Below are 15,245 nucleotides of genomic sequence, written 5' to 3' on the forward strand. Positions count from 1 at the left end.
TAAGAAAGAAGTAATTTTGAACAATACCCTCTAATTCACATGCTAATATGGATACCCACACATTCAGAGATGCACAAATACCCACTGCTTCTAATCTCCATATCATGTTCCAATTTCAGAAACACATAGGTTTCCTTGATACTTATTTTTCACACTTTATATTTTACCAAATGAATGACTAAATACCCGGTACACAATGAAAAAACATGGCAAGGGGCAACTCAGTTATTAGTTCTGAGTACCTTGAATTCTTGGTGAACCTACAAGCCTAATATAACCCCGCAACCAGAAGGTTCCCGCAGACGTAACAGTATGTAGCTTTCAAACATCTACTATAGTTAAAAGAAGATACAGGTGAAAATGTAGGCACAAATGGCTGTTTTTTTCAACTAGATTTCAAAATTCTTTTATTTCAACTGTATATTTTCATCGGAAAACCTTGAAGAATTATACAAATGATTTTTGCTGATTTCAGGATTCTGGCTACTTTTTAGAAATGTACAACTTTCTGGGATACATTATTGGTTTCATACCCATTTCTACCACTAACTGGAAAGAGGTTGAAAGAACAAAAAATAGAAAAAATAGGCTATGTCCCAGTAAAATGCCAAAATTAGGTAGAAAATTAAGATTTTCTGACAAAAGTCTGCCTGTTCCCGAAAGCTGGAAAGATAGTGATTTTAACACCACAAACCCTTTGTTGATACCATTTACAGGGAAGAAACCAGACACTTTCTTCTGCAGCACTTTTATCCCATTTTTCTCCTCCAGGGGAATCCACAGACCCCTGGTACATTTAGAACCCTCAGAATGTTGGAAGAAAAGGACACAAATTTGGCGTGGATATCTTATGTGTACAAAAAGTTATGGGGGCCTAAGCGCAAACTACCCCAAATAGTCAAAAAGGGTGTGGCACTGGGTCCGAGGCCTGGCAGCAAAGGGGTTAAAATACTTTCTGTTTTTATACATCAGTTGACAATCAGCAAATTCAGTATACTTGTTCATGTCAACTAGGCTAAGCAAACCAAAATGTGAATGCCTGATAACTTTGCTTCACCTAAGAGTGCACTTCTAAACACAAATTGCACCCACTGCTGCAATTAAGGAGCTGCATCTTTTCTTCAAATACTTACAAATCAGAAACTTTACTAGAAGAATTATGTAAACAGCATACACTTCTGAAATTTGCTCACCCCCAATTGCTCTCTGAAATCTCAAAAGGGATTAAAAATTAACCAACTTGGGGGGGCGTGGCCATCAGGCAGCCACGATGGCCACACCAGAGTAGAACACGGAGGATCGAGCAATTAATCCCCCCAAATCTGGTCAAATAATCTGTTTTTGCCCCAAAGCACAACACTACCTGTCAACCCCAGCTCATTGGGGAATGACAGGCTGAAAGCTGCAAGATCCCACCGCCCTCGGATGAAGAACCAGGCTGAGATCCGAAGTGCGGAAAAGAACGGCTGGAGGAGCCCCGCAAATGTCGGTGGTTGAGGCGGCCGGAGCCCGCGAAGCTGATACCTGGGTGGGAACCAGCTGAGGTGGAGGACTGTTCTCTCGTTTCCGCCCCAGGCAGATGTCACCTGTGGCAACGCACAAACGCCACATTGTGGCGTGTGAAAAGCACCTGAGATACGAGGCAGGTGAGGAGCCCAAGACGTGCTACGTAAATGCCCGGACCTGGATTCTGGACCCTATGTAAGCGGCCACAGAGATAACAAAGGATTTGTGGGGTGGAAGCCAGGTCAAACACCCATCCCCGTCCCCCGCAAAAGAGGTGAACTCTTAGGCTCGAGGGTCAGGACACACAGTGATGGCTGGCAGAGGTTAGCGGTGTACAAAGTCCCCACGGGAGACACGTGGGCTGACAGAATCGAAGTGCCTGGCCTCCAAGGCTGTTACTGCCTACAAGTCTAGAAAGAAGGCATACATTGCTGGAAGGGTCTGTGGGGCAAGATGGCAGGTTCACTGCCGCTGTGACACACTCTAAATTTAGAAGAACGGCACAGAGACTCCTGGCGCGCAGCTATTTTTAGAAGGATTGCGGTGAAAGGTGATTGAGTGCCCAGGTCCCAGGGAGTGGATAAAACCTAAAAAGACAGTCCCTACCCTTTTGGAGTAGCCTTGACACACCCCGATGGAGGTAAAGTGCTGTGGTTCACTATGTATCCCAAAATGTGAGCACTGCAATAATTAAAGCACAGGCGAACGAGGTGTCGTGTGGCATTGACGATTCCTGGCAAGATGTCGACTCAGGAGGGGCCAAAATCAACGCTCCAAACAAAATTGGACAAAAAAACACATTCCAAAACAGAAACGGCGGCAGAAAACAGTGAAACGCATGGCACTAAGCAACAAGCGGAGGATGGCACCCCAACCCTACAAGATAATATGGAGGTCATACAGAGAGTACGCTCGACACTAGAGAATAAAATAGACACGGGTACAGCCAAGTAACACTTGTGTATGCAGACCTGCAAAATTTAGGAGATCGAGTGAAAGCTACCGAAGACTCGGTTTCCATACTTCAGAAATCTACAAAAACATTGGAAATAAGTGTTAAAAAACTTCAAACAACGACTGCGGAATTGGAGGCAAAGTTCGAAGACTTTGAAGGGCACGCACGTAGAAATAATTTGCACATTTTGGGAGTGCCAGAGAGAGGCCAGGCCGGCAGACTGGTTTGTGGAAGACATGCTCCAGAATCACTAACAACCCTGCGCTCTCTCCGGGTACTTCTCAGTGGAACGTGCCCACTGACTGCCAGGAGGCCCACCGAAACCGGGTGCGCCCCCACACCCTATCCTGGCGAAGATCTTTAATTATAGGGACAGAGACATAATTTTTTAGACAGCCCGCAGAGCCCCCCCACTAAAGTTTGAGAATTCTACAATAACCTTTTTTGGGGATTTCACGGTTAAGGTGCAGAGCATGCGACGATCCTTCCTGGAGGTGAAGCGTGCGCTCCGGGATAAAGGCATAAAATATACAATGCTCTTTCCGGCCAGGCTGTGGGTGGTGGCGGAGGGGAAGTCAAGTTATCTGTGTGACCCCGAGGAGGCCTGGGAGTGGCTAGAGGGGTGGAGAACCCATGGAGCCCACAGATCTAACTCTCAGAGACGCACACATGGGCATGCGAGTCATCAAGATAATCTTGGACACAATAAAGGATTGGAAATGGAAGTGGGTCAGAACGGTAAAGCTAAGCAACAGCAAGATTCTCAGGAAAATCATTGAAGTAAGACTCATCCACGTGGTCACTGATGGCCTCTTCCGATTTGTAATGAATATACTGGAGACTGTAAAATATGTCAACATTTTGCGGTGGGATTAAGTAGTAAGATGCTAGACAAGTCACTTCAATATCACCAATATAGGGCAGGTCACTGGGAACCTGTTATATGGCATATCTGGTTCAAATTGCCCTAATGTAAAATGTATTAAAAGGGCTTAACTATCATAGGTTTGAGGGGGATAATGATGATTGACTAGGAACCAGCTAAGCCACGTTCCCCTGCGCTGTGTTCAATGGGTAAGGGAATACTGGTGCTCTGCACAGTTGGGTGGTGGGCAGTTTTAGGTCCATGCTGCAGGGAGGCAGGGAGGGGAGTAGGGGTGGGTAGTTTCACGAGGATAAGTTACAGAGTTGTTGAATGTTTAAAAGTGGAATATGGAAGAAAAAGTTTACAGTGCATGTGCAGAACAGGAATTATGTTAAGACGAAAAATATCACAAAAGGTCAGATGATCAGTCGCGACGACATCGGACGACATCGGACATTCAATCATGTGGTGAGGCCCTGAGAGGTATTCACAATCTCTTGTACCCCCAGAGGGCACCCTCAGAAACTTTGGGATACATATTGATGTTAGCTCCGCCACCCTGCAATTTTAAGATGCTTTCATGGAACATAAATGGGTTGGGGATAGAATTAAATGAGGGGTAGTATTCCCATACCTGAAGTGACAAGCACCTGACATGGTATTGTTGCAAAAGCCTCACATACAGTGGACCTCCTATTGTGCGTTAACTAGATGGGGATATAAACTGGTTGCCCACGCAGGATACACCAGAGAATCAAGAGGGTTAGGTATTATCCTGCGTAAATCATTCCCCTTTAAAATACAAACCGCTAAACACGATGCATTGGGTAGGTTTGTGACCCAGTCTGGTTACTGGGAGGGCAGGTTAGTGAACATTACATCTCTCTATGTACCACATAGATTGCACTCCTATGCCCTTGCTGATCTGGGGTTGCATATAATTAATGTGCCCGAGGGAGATTTATTAATAGGAGGGGACTGTAATGCAGCCATTAACAGTGCCTGCGATTCTGAGAGCAATGGACATAATAGACATCCCACAACTCTCTAATATACTTTCCACCCTGGGGTTCATGGAAGTCTGCCCGCATAGATAATATGTTTGGAACAGTTGAGCAGCTCCCAGTGTTCAATGAGGTGGGTCATCTCCCAAGGGGTATCTCCGACCATTCCCCAGTGATTGCACGCAATGGGTGCAGGCCTTCTTCCAAACGGCATGGGATGGTACTTAATCCCTGGTATCTACAGGAACTGAGTATAAGGGAGGGTCTAATTGAAGCGACCACAAACTACTTCAAAGAAAATGAAGGGTCAGTGGACTCAGCCCAAACGATGTGGGAAGTGTACAAGACAGTAATCAGGGGGCAATGAATCTCTGCAATAGCCGGTCATAAAAAAGTAAAAAGGAAACAACTGCTCTAAGTAAAAAAAGAAATTAGCAAGCTAGGACACAAGCTAATATTGCTAGACTCCCCAGACACCAAACATAGATTACAGATTGAACAGAAAGTATATAAAGCTATCACTGAAGAAGCCGTTAAAGCTCAATACTGAGTGACCCAACATCGACTATAGGAGGTGGTAGATAAGACAAGTAAATTATTGGAATGGTTGGAAAAGAGGGAAAAGGCCACTAGATGGGTGTTTGAGATTACGTCAGGTGAAGGGATAGAAAATAGACAAGAAATAGTGGAAGCCTTCGCAGAATATTTTAAACAGATCTATACACCAACAGTGGAGAGTACAGATAGAGAAGATTGAGAGTCTGACTTTACGGAAAAAAAGTGACACAAGCAATTGGGGCACTGCAGGCTGGGAAAGCAATGGTCGTGAGTGAACTACTAATCGAATTATATAAACTAAATGCATCCACAATTGCCCCGTATTTGGTGAAAATGTACAAAGAGAGTGTAGTGAGAGGCATCCTGCTGGAAAGTCAGAGAATGGCTAATATAGTAGTAATGCACAAAATGGGAAACCCCCCATAAAATGTGGCTCCTATCAACCCATAACCCTTTTAAATTCAGATGTTAAAATTCTGGCCAAAATGCTGGCTACTCATGTGTCCCCCCTACTACACAAATTGGTCCACCCTGATCAATCCGGCTCCATGGCGGGTCGAAATACTGCACACAACTTGCAGCGCCACAAGGGAGTTCTGGGTAGGGCAGAGACTATTAGAGAAGAGGCAGTGAATGAAGGAAGATCATCGGTCTTCAAATTGCAGAGAAGGATGTGACAGGGCTGCCCACTCTCCCCACTAATATTTGCACTGGTGTTAGAACCTTTGGCAGTCTGGATCAGAGGCGATCCACTCAATGGGAAGACAGAATTTCCCTATATGCTGATGGCATTTTGCTTTAGTTATTCCTCAATTCACAGAGTGCTACACATATTTACCCTTTTTCAATAATACTCAGGGTATACTATTAATTTGGATAAGTTGCCCATATATGTTCTTTGCGGGACGGGGGCTAACGCTCCCAAGGTCTGTGCTGTGAGAAGAGTAAACAAAGGGTTTCGATATTTGGGGATCTATGTCACCACAAGCCGAACAGTTTTTCATGACAAAACATGTTCGCCCCACTGCGTCGACTACAAGAAGACGGGCAACACTAGAAGACCCTGCTCCTCACGCTACTTGGTAAAGCTTCCTTGTACAAAATGATGGCACACCCCCGGTTTGTTTATATCTTCCAGAATACTCCATACCTTGTACCAACAAACAGAGCCAGCCTATAGGATGGGCAGACATAACATTTCCCCTGGGAATTATTTAAGAGCAATTTACGGTGGGAGAAAGAATGCTCCAAGACAGACACCAACCTCAACTACTGTCACTCTATGGCACACGGCATCAGCCACGCTGGGGTGGAAAAACATGATAACAAAGGCCACTCCACTTTTGGAGTCGGTGCATCTGGGGTTGCTAGCAGTGTATCCGGAGTTTGATGAATGGGACCTGATTGGTCTCGCTAGGGTTGGAGATTTATGAGCAAGAGGAAAGATTTTCCCCTTCAGTGACCTTCAAAGAGACTATGAGCTAGATGAGGGGGAATATTTTCGATACCTCCAGGTTCGCAGTGTATTACAAAAGGCAGTCTCCAAAGGTACTGAACTTCCGGCCTCCTCACCTTTAGAAGATAGGCTATTGGATAACTATATACAGGAGAAGGCGATATCATTTACATACAGGAAGATATTGAATAACACACCTGATAAATTGGAGAAATTACGCTCAAAATGGGTAAATGATGTAGGGGACATGAGTGACGAAGAGTGGCAAGAGGCATTGGCATCCCCCGGGGGGGTGGCGATATGTTCACAATTTAAATTAATACAGCTAAAAATTTTACATAGAGCTTAATATTCCAGTATGGCACTAATTAAAATAGGTACATTAAGCTCACCATTGTGCCCTAAGAGCTGTGGTCAGGTTGGAATATTTATACACCAATGGTGGGAATGTCCAGTTATTAATATATACTGGAATAAAATAACATAGAGAATGCTGAAATTGTGTGGGAAGGAGGTAAGGGTCTCACCTCGATGGTGCCTCCTTAACATATGGGACGCAACAGACCTTACTGCACACAAAATAACCTGGGTCTCCCTGAGATGCATGGTTGCTAAGCGCAACATTGCAAGGACATGGAGGGGAATAACCAGGCCTAGATTCCGAGACTGGAAGTCAGACATGGATTGGTGCATGCAGGTGGAAAGAGCAGTTTATGAAGGAAAAGGATTTCCACAAAAATGGTCCAAGATTTGGGGGAAACGGAACGAAAGTAGAGGGATGATATGTATGCTGATCGATGGCCCTTCCTTCCAAGGGGAGTAGTCGAGGAGGAGGATTTTCGCAATGCGGCTGAGATTAAAGGTGATGCTACAATTGATATCGGTCCTATGCAATGATATATTCGAAACTGTAAAAATGCACTGTATCAGATTGATGTCAAATGTAAATGTACTGCAATTATTTTTCAATGAGAAGAATTTAAAAAAAAGAATCACAAAAAAAAATAACCAACTTAAACATGAAAACCACTAGACCTGAGACATCACTCCACATGGACCTTTCAAGAATACTTCTATGCTTGGATACCACTACATAAATGTATGTTATCTGCAGCCTGCAGTCTACATTTGGATCACATCACTTACAAAGGTGGGTCCTGTTGATGAGTTTCTGGGAAGTCTGTGTACCATGAACAAGAGATTAATTTTTAGTGCAGCTACAAAAACATTCTTTTGAATAACTCAATAGACTCTTTCTATAAGTTGGATCCTATTTGCAGTGGCAAGATCTCTCCCAAACTCAATCTGGAAACCCAAACCTTTGTCCTCATGTTCCTGAATGTGAAAGCAGTTCATGTAAATGCAGGAGACATCCACTTGGCCGGTGGACATCTCAAAAACTGGTATGCCAGTTTTTCCTCAGGGCAGCGAAGTTCTTTACTCTGTCACCCTGATGGCGTATATACCCATACGCCAAACTCGAACTCAGGCACAGTGTTTGTAGAAGACTTAAAATTTATATTCTTCCTATTAGGCTCCATTGAAGTCTAACCCATCTCTTTCATTACAAATCCTTCCATAACTATTAGCAGGCTCTCTTGAGCAAGGTACTTTAACGTAATGGTCACAACCATCCCCAGAGGAGACCCTTGCCTACATCTCAGAGGAAATTTAGTGTGTTCCTTTTTCCATTTTTGGCCCTGCAAATAGATTTACACCTTCCTACAACAGGTGTAAATCTCGGATTGTTTCCCATATGGGAAAAGATGTGCACACATTTTCCAAATGCTATCACTGGATGAGGAATTATTCAAGGCATAATGTTACACATGAGTGAATTACTTTACAATTGTAAATTAATTTAATTAATTTCTGATAGTGAAAAGTCCTGGGAAAGTTCCTAACACTAAGATAGCAGTGATACAATTATACTAACTGTTCAAGGGCTTTGTGAAACTGTGCTTCGTATTCTACGTCTATGGAAGTTTAGGTTATATGTTGGTATTTCCATATGCAGAACAACTGGTCTAGTGAGTTGGGGATTTATATTTCAGTGGAAGAGGATTGGGATAGATTATTATCTTCAGTTCCTAAAGTTCTAATAGATCTGTTCGGCACTTCATTGTTTCACGCTGTCTGATATAGATTGCACTGGACAACAGGGAAATAAATTAAAAACAAAATGAAATTGCTGTGTTATAAATGAAAAAAATGAAATTGCTGTGTTCTGTAAATGCAAGGAGGAGTTGGTGCTTATATGCTTATGTTTTAGTCTCGCTCCAGTGCTTTTGAAGACTGTTATAAGGTTGCAGATGTAGTACATTTGGTAATTGGTAGAAAGAAAAACAGTTGTGTTTAATGATATGTCAGGTGTTCCCTCCCAGGATCCTTTCACTTTCACTTTATCACTTTATTTCACCAATACAAAAAAGAATGGCATAACAACTATCTATGTACAATAAGGTTAAAAATACCAATCATAAAATTACATAGAAAAATAGAAAGGATAAAATAGTACCACTTAAACTTCATTATTAGGTACTCATGCATTTAAAATCAACCGATGAAATACGTAAAAAAGATTAAAATCATGCCCATATTATCACACATTACAAGGTCTCTTTCCTCCTTTTTAAAGAGCACTGCAGGAAAGAAGCCAGACAATAACACGTAAAGGGATCAGCTAATAGCTTTAAAAATGTAAGGCTGGCGACACTGTGTAAATTTAAGGCTACGCATTAGCAGGGAAATAAACATCTTCCTTGCCTCCCTATAGAAGCTGCAAAAGAATAGGAGATGTAAGTCACATTGGGAAGAAAGGAAGTCACATGGACAAACAGTAAGGGCATCAATGGAATACATGTCAGAGGGATAACCCAACATAAGGGGAATACAGTTCAGCTGAAACCTTGTTAAAAGATATTTATGCTTGGGAATCGTCACAAAAGTTAAATACGTATGGTCGGCTGAATTTATTCTTGGTGCTAAAGGATAAAGTTTAGCCATGGACTTGCCACAATTTGACACCCGTTGATTATTAAAGTTGAGGACTATACAGTCCCACCTTAGAGATTTTGGACCGCTGCCCACCCAAGTCACACGTCTGGCCATGATGATGTGATTATAAAGTTTAGTTAGAGTAACCCGTATACAATTTCGACAGCCAGAGTAGAACCTTGTCCATCAGCTGCTCCGTAGATTCCTGTTGAGTTAGCTTCAGTTCAGGGGTATTAACAAGAACAATGACAAGTGGGCAGACTGTGGGAGGAATATCTAGTGGACCGCCTTGTGCAGTGATTGAAAAGCTCTGAGAGTTCGTAAATTCATGGGCTGGAATGCTGACTTCCGAAAACTGTACCATCCCTCTCGACCCAGGTGACAACCCACCCCTAGATTTGGTTTGCAGAGAACTACTAGAGGCCACAGCTCCAGGTTGTCTGCAGGTGTGTACAGGGGCTACCAAGGTCTCACCTAGAATTGGTTCTGACGGATGTATAGGGGGACAAGTATTTGATGCTAGAGCACTAGTTAGTTTTGGTAAATTACGTGGATTTCCCTTTTGTGCACTTCTCAGTCCAAGCCGCTCGTTCCATAATTCGATATTAAGGATAAGCTTTAGATTCTCCTCAATTTTGGACAATCTGGTCCAAATGGGCTGCAGAAATGTGTTAAGCGATTGTTCCAACTTTTGACAGAAGGAGCCTGCAGGGGACAGTGGATGTAAAGTGGGAGAAAGGGACTATGTGAGAGCTGGTGTTTCTGCCATCAATCCTGCTGGTTGCCTGTTTGCAGTCTTGCTGAGGGGAGAAGCCATGCCGTATTTCTGGGCTCTGTAAATAAGTCATAAGTGAGATAAACACAGATATGAGAAGTTTTCTTAAACAGCAAGATTCTGTTCTCAGCTCAATTTGAGAAACTATAGATCTGAGTTGCTATATTCTCTGAAAGAAAAATGTGTTTCTCAAATTCTCTCAGGAACAGTTAGAATATCAAACACAAATACTATTGGAATACTACATCTCCCAGAGGCAGATGTAAAAACATGTAATTGAAATAATAATTGTCTCTCGTAGTTTACTGGAAAAATCTTGGAGCAAGTTCAGTCCTTGAGGTGCTTTTAGAAGGCAGCTTGGGAATGCAGCAGTATCTCTTCTTTTGTAGGCCTATGGTTTTCTTTGCACCAAGTTGCTCGGGTCGTAATTTTCCCACCTCATTCTTTCACAACCGACTTGTCATATTGGTGACAAGTGTTACTACCACTGGCTACAAACAGCTGTATGGGACATCAACACAAAAAGGCCACTGAGGGCTGAAGAATACTGAATTTATTGTGCTACATTTTCGTCTACTGTGCTGCACCTAAGTTATCAAGACCATGATTTACCTAATGATTTATGTAATAATACTTTTTTATGTTTAATAAGCTTTATTGAGTAGATAACAATTACATAAGAATAGGCCATAAAAAAACAAAATATCCATAGTATATAGAAATATAAACAGGCGGTAAAGCAGAGTCGAACTCTGTGTACAATTTAGTAATAATGAAGAAAAAAAAGGGGGAGGGAAGAAAGGAAAAGAGGAGATATATAATACAACTCTATAATTAAAGATCATGAGAGTATGTTATAGATTTATTAGACCTAATCAACATATTAAACATATTATTACGTATCAAACTTATCCAAGAGGCAGGTAAATATACAAAAACATAACAAATGCAGTAAATAAACAAGGGGAAAATTGGTGTAGGGGAAATAAAAAAAGACCAAATGATCTATGGAGGCTGAAAATTCTCAGAACGATTACGTGATGCAATTGAAATCTTAGTTAAATAATTGTTAATGATAACCAAAATAAATCCCTATTTACATATGGTTTAACAGAAGAAGCAAATGCAACATCTAATCTATGGTAATGACAAACATTGTTCCACCAGGCCTTCACTGAAAGTTTTGATAAACATTTCCAATTAAGGGAAATCTGCTGGAAGGCTAAGGCCAACATCAAATCAAATAAACCCTTCTCATGTAAAGACAATCCCAATGAGTCTGACAAATCACCTAAAAAAAATGTAATGCTTGAAATAGGAATGTGTAGGTTAAACATAATTGAGAGATGCTTCCAAACATCCTTCCAGAAGGAAGCGACAGCCGGGCAAAGGAAAAGAAGGTGCATGAGATCAGCCGAAGGAGATTGACAGGACCAACTAGCCTTGTCAATAGAGTGTGCAAGCTTAGCTATAGATGAGGGCGTATAGTATGATCTGTGATAAAGAAAGAACATGGACTGAGTAGTGGATGCAGATCTAGAGGTCTTCAAAGACCTACCCCAGAGTTTGTTCCAAAAATCTATGCTCCAGACACAGTCCAAATCTGCTTCCCAAGCAGTCTCTATTTTGGATTTAGAGGGATCAGGATCAGGGGAAAGAAGGAGTTTATATATCAAGGAAGCTTTGGGAGATGCAGTTAATATTTTAAGTATAGGATCTGCTATGAAAGTGAGTTCAGTAGAGGGTAGAGAAAGAATGGCATCTAGGATTATTGCCATAAGGATAGAAAATGTGTGCCAGAACGAACAAGGGCATTTAAAGGAACCTTGAAATTGAGGGAAGGAACATGGAGATAAACCATCAAACATATCCTGAACCCATATAATTCCTTTAAGTCTCAAGGATTTCCAAAAGACAGGTCTGTTGTTGATGGTAATGAGACGATTGTACCAAAGGGGAGAATAAAGAAAAGAAGTCCTAGAGAGAGTCTCCAATCAATAATGATGTTTTAATAATGAACAAGTGTGTTTAAATAACGGAAAAGAGGTAATATTGACCTTTGTTGAGAAAGCAAGGACTTCCTTAAAAGAAAAAGGTGCAAGTAAAGAGCGTTCAATTGAGACCCATAAAGGTGTAAAGGGGGAAACTTCGGAAAGGAGCCATTTAGAAGCTAATCGAAGACCAAAGGCCTTATGATACAGTCAAAACTCAGGAAAATGTACTCGTCCCATAGATTTAGGTTTGCGAAGATATGTCAAATGAAAGTCTAGGTTTTTTATTATTCCCTAAAAAGTAGGAAGGAGGGAGTCAAATTTCTCAAAATAAATATTTGGGATGTGAATGGGAACCATAGAAAGAATATATAATAAAATAGGAGTAATCATCATTTTAATAGAATCAAGCCGACCCCACCAAGAAAGAAAGAGAGGGTTCCAGGAATAGAGAAGTTTAGAGATATGATCTAGCACTTCTTTCATATTATTCTTAACTGAATCTAAGATGGCATTATTAAACCAATTGCCCAGGTATTTGATTTTAGAGCTGTTCCAGTGGAAACCAGTGGCATCAAAGTGCTGCTTAAAACAGAATTCGGTAATGGGAAGAATTTCTGTCTTGTCTGACTTTATTTTATAACCTGAAACAAGAGAGAAATCTGAAATTTACTGTAAAAGAGGAGGGATAGAGGTTTCGGGATGAGATATAAAGAGTAAGATATCATCCGCATAGGCAGATAGTTTCAAATGTTGATCACCATATTTAAAACCAGAAATGGACAAGTTATGACGAATATGTGATAAAAAGGGTTCAAGTGATAAAATATAAAAAGGAGGGGTGAGAGAGGGCAACCTTGACGTACACCGCGGTGTAGGTTGAAAGATTGAGGTACAAGACCATTAACTACTACAGAAGCTTTAGGAGCTGAATATAACAAAGATATCAAATAAATTAATTTAGGGCTAAAAACCATGCCAATGAAGGGCATTAAATAGAAAGGACCAATTAACTCTGTCAAAAGCCTTCTCTGCATCGATAGAGACAGTGGCAAGAGGGTATGAAAGAGAAGAGGCATTATTTAAAACATTAAAAAATAAACGAGAGTTGACAGATGTTAATCTACCTTTGCCGAAACCACATTGCTCCTAACCAATTAGTTTCAGTAAAAGAGGATCAAGACGTAGCAAAAGCAGTTTGGCAAAGATTTTGTAATCTACGTTTACCAGAGAAATAGGATGATAATTTTTACATTGTTTGGGATCACGTCCATCTTTATGGATTAAACATATTGTAGCATCTAAGAAAGTACCCTGTGCTTTACCATTAGTGTGGAAGAACTAAAAAAGTTGTAAAAGTTTTGGAAAAAGAAGAGGAGAAAAATGTAGAAAAAATTCTACTGTAATGCCATCAGGACCTGCTGCTTTATTTTTCTTAAGGAGATTTAAGGATTGAGATATTTCTTGGATAGACAGATCAGATTCTAGGGAATTAAAGTCAAGGTCCACATTCGAAGAAGGTGAGATTTGATTAAGATATGAGTCAATCGAAGGGGGGAGGTGGAGAGAATGCTGGGGTATATGAAGTTTTTTAAAATTCCATGAATTCATTTAAAATGTCTTGGTCTTTGAAAAGGATTTTCCCATCCATTGAATGAATAGAGTCTATCAAAATGCGTTCTTTCCAAGATATAAGATAGTTTGCCAGGAGTTTGCCAGCTTTATTACGACCACCATAATACTAAGCACTCGTTCAGAGAAGAACCGAAGAGGCGTTATCAGTAGTTGTTTTATTAAAATCGAGTTTGGCATGAACAAGCTCCTGTAAGGAATGTTCAGATGAGGATGTATAGAAATTATGCTCTAGACGTTTAATACTAGCGAACAGAATTTTTTGCTGACTAATCATATGCTTCTTTTTCTTGGATACGTAATCAATGATAAAGTCACAAGCTGTAGCCTTAAAAGTATCCCAAAGCAGTGAAGGAGAGGTATCAGGAGACAAATTCAAATTAGAAACTTTGGCAGGTATTTCCTGGATTATCAATTGTTTTTTGTAAGAAAACAGAGAGATTTTGTTTTAACTAATTCATACTTTGCACAGTTAAACTCAGTTTTCTATACTGTTGAAGCTAGATTTATATTTTCTCTCTGGATTAATGTGTGCAATGTGCACTTATACGTTATTGGGCATTCTGCTTACACCGGATTATGTCAGACTCCTATATGTCCAACCAGCCAATTTATACACAACCAAAATTATATTTAATTAGAAACATATTTCATAAATTGATACTTGAGTAGTGATTTGTTTTTGTTAACAATAACAAACATAACAGGTGTAACATTGCAATATAACAATTGCAAATTGGAGGTACTATAATTTGGAAAAAATATGGAAAAAAGAATGGTATTATTTTATATAAAAATAGAAGAAGATTGAAGAAAGAAGGGGTGCTGTAGAAAGAAGATAAGAAAAAGAATAGGAGGAAAAGTAAGGAAAGAAAGAAAGTGCAAAGATAAATAAGTAGTAAATGGGTGGGGTTTGCGGAATTCCACTACGCGGAACTCTGAGATGTGACCAAAAAAACTCCACCATGCAAAGTGGTGTTCCGCAAGCAGCAAATTGCATTATGTTGCACAGTTTGTGCTTATTTTTAGCTCCAGGTGTTTGTCCCGTACTGTAAAATCAATGCGAGCGGCACCATGTGCAGTACAAGTGGGCACTGCTTCTTTCTGCCACTCCTATACATGTTCTACTCGCAGCTTCGTCACCGCAAACGGAAGGCTTCTGAATGTGAGCGATAGCGACCATATGCGACTGCCTGCATTGAGGAATCTCATCGGGAGGTGTCTGAAGTAAGATTTTCCTTGCTCTCGCTTGTCAATTTAACAGTGAGTTCGAGCAAGGAAAAAACTCTGCTCCGTTGACTTTTTCGGAACTCCATGCGCTACGTAGAGCGCGGAATGTGAAAGACTCTGAAAACTCAGCGAGCGGAGCAGAATTTCACGGCCAGGCCTAATATAAATCCAATTCAGTTTTATGGCAGAATGATAATGAAGTTGCATTAGAAATTCTATGGTCATCACACATACAATTCTAACATGTTTACTCAGATAACTAAGAGGCATCTGTCC

General features: G+C 40.9%; 1 protein-coding gene and 1 long non-coding RNA gene across 3 annotated transcripts in view; one reads left to right on the forward strand and one right to left on the reverse strand.

The window, feature by feature from the left end:
• LOC146810887 (uncharacterized) overlaps positions 1-15,245 on the forward strand; it is an 898,367-nt gene that overhangs the window by 532,756 nt on the left and 350,366 nt on the right. The window lies entirely within an intron of this gene.
• Positions 8,943-15,245, reverse strand: part of LOC146810888 (uncharacterized) — a 32,646-nt gene continuing 26,343 nt past the window's right edge. The window contains exon 3 of the long non-coding RNA XR_014965751.1: positions 8,943-10,174. This is a non-coding gene — a long non-coding RNA (uncharacterized LOC146810888). The remainder of the gene's footprint in view (positions 10,175-15,245) is intronic.

This window comes from Triturus cristatus, chromosome 7 (assembly GCF_964204655.1).
Source record: "Triturus cristatus chromosome 7, aTriCri1.1, whole genome shotgun sequence".
Taxonomy (NCBI): domain Eukaryota; kingdom Metazoa; phylum Chordata; class Amphibia; order Caudata; family Salamandridae; genus Triturus; species Triturus cristatus.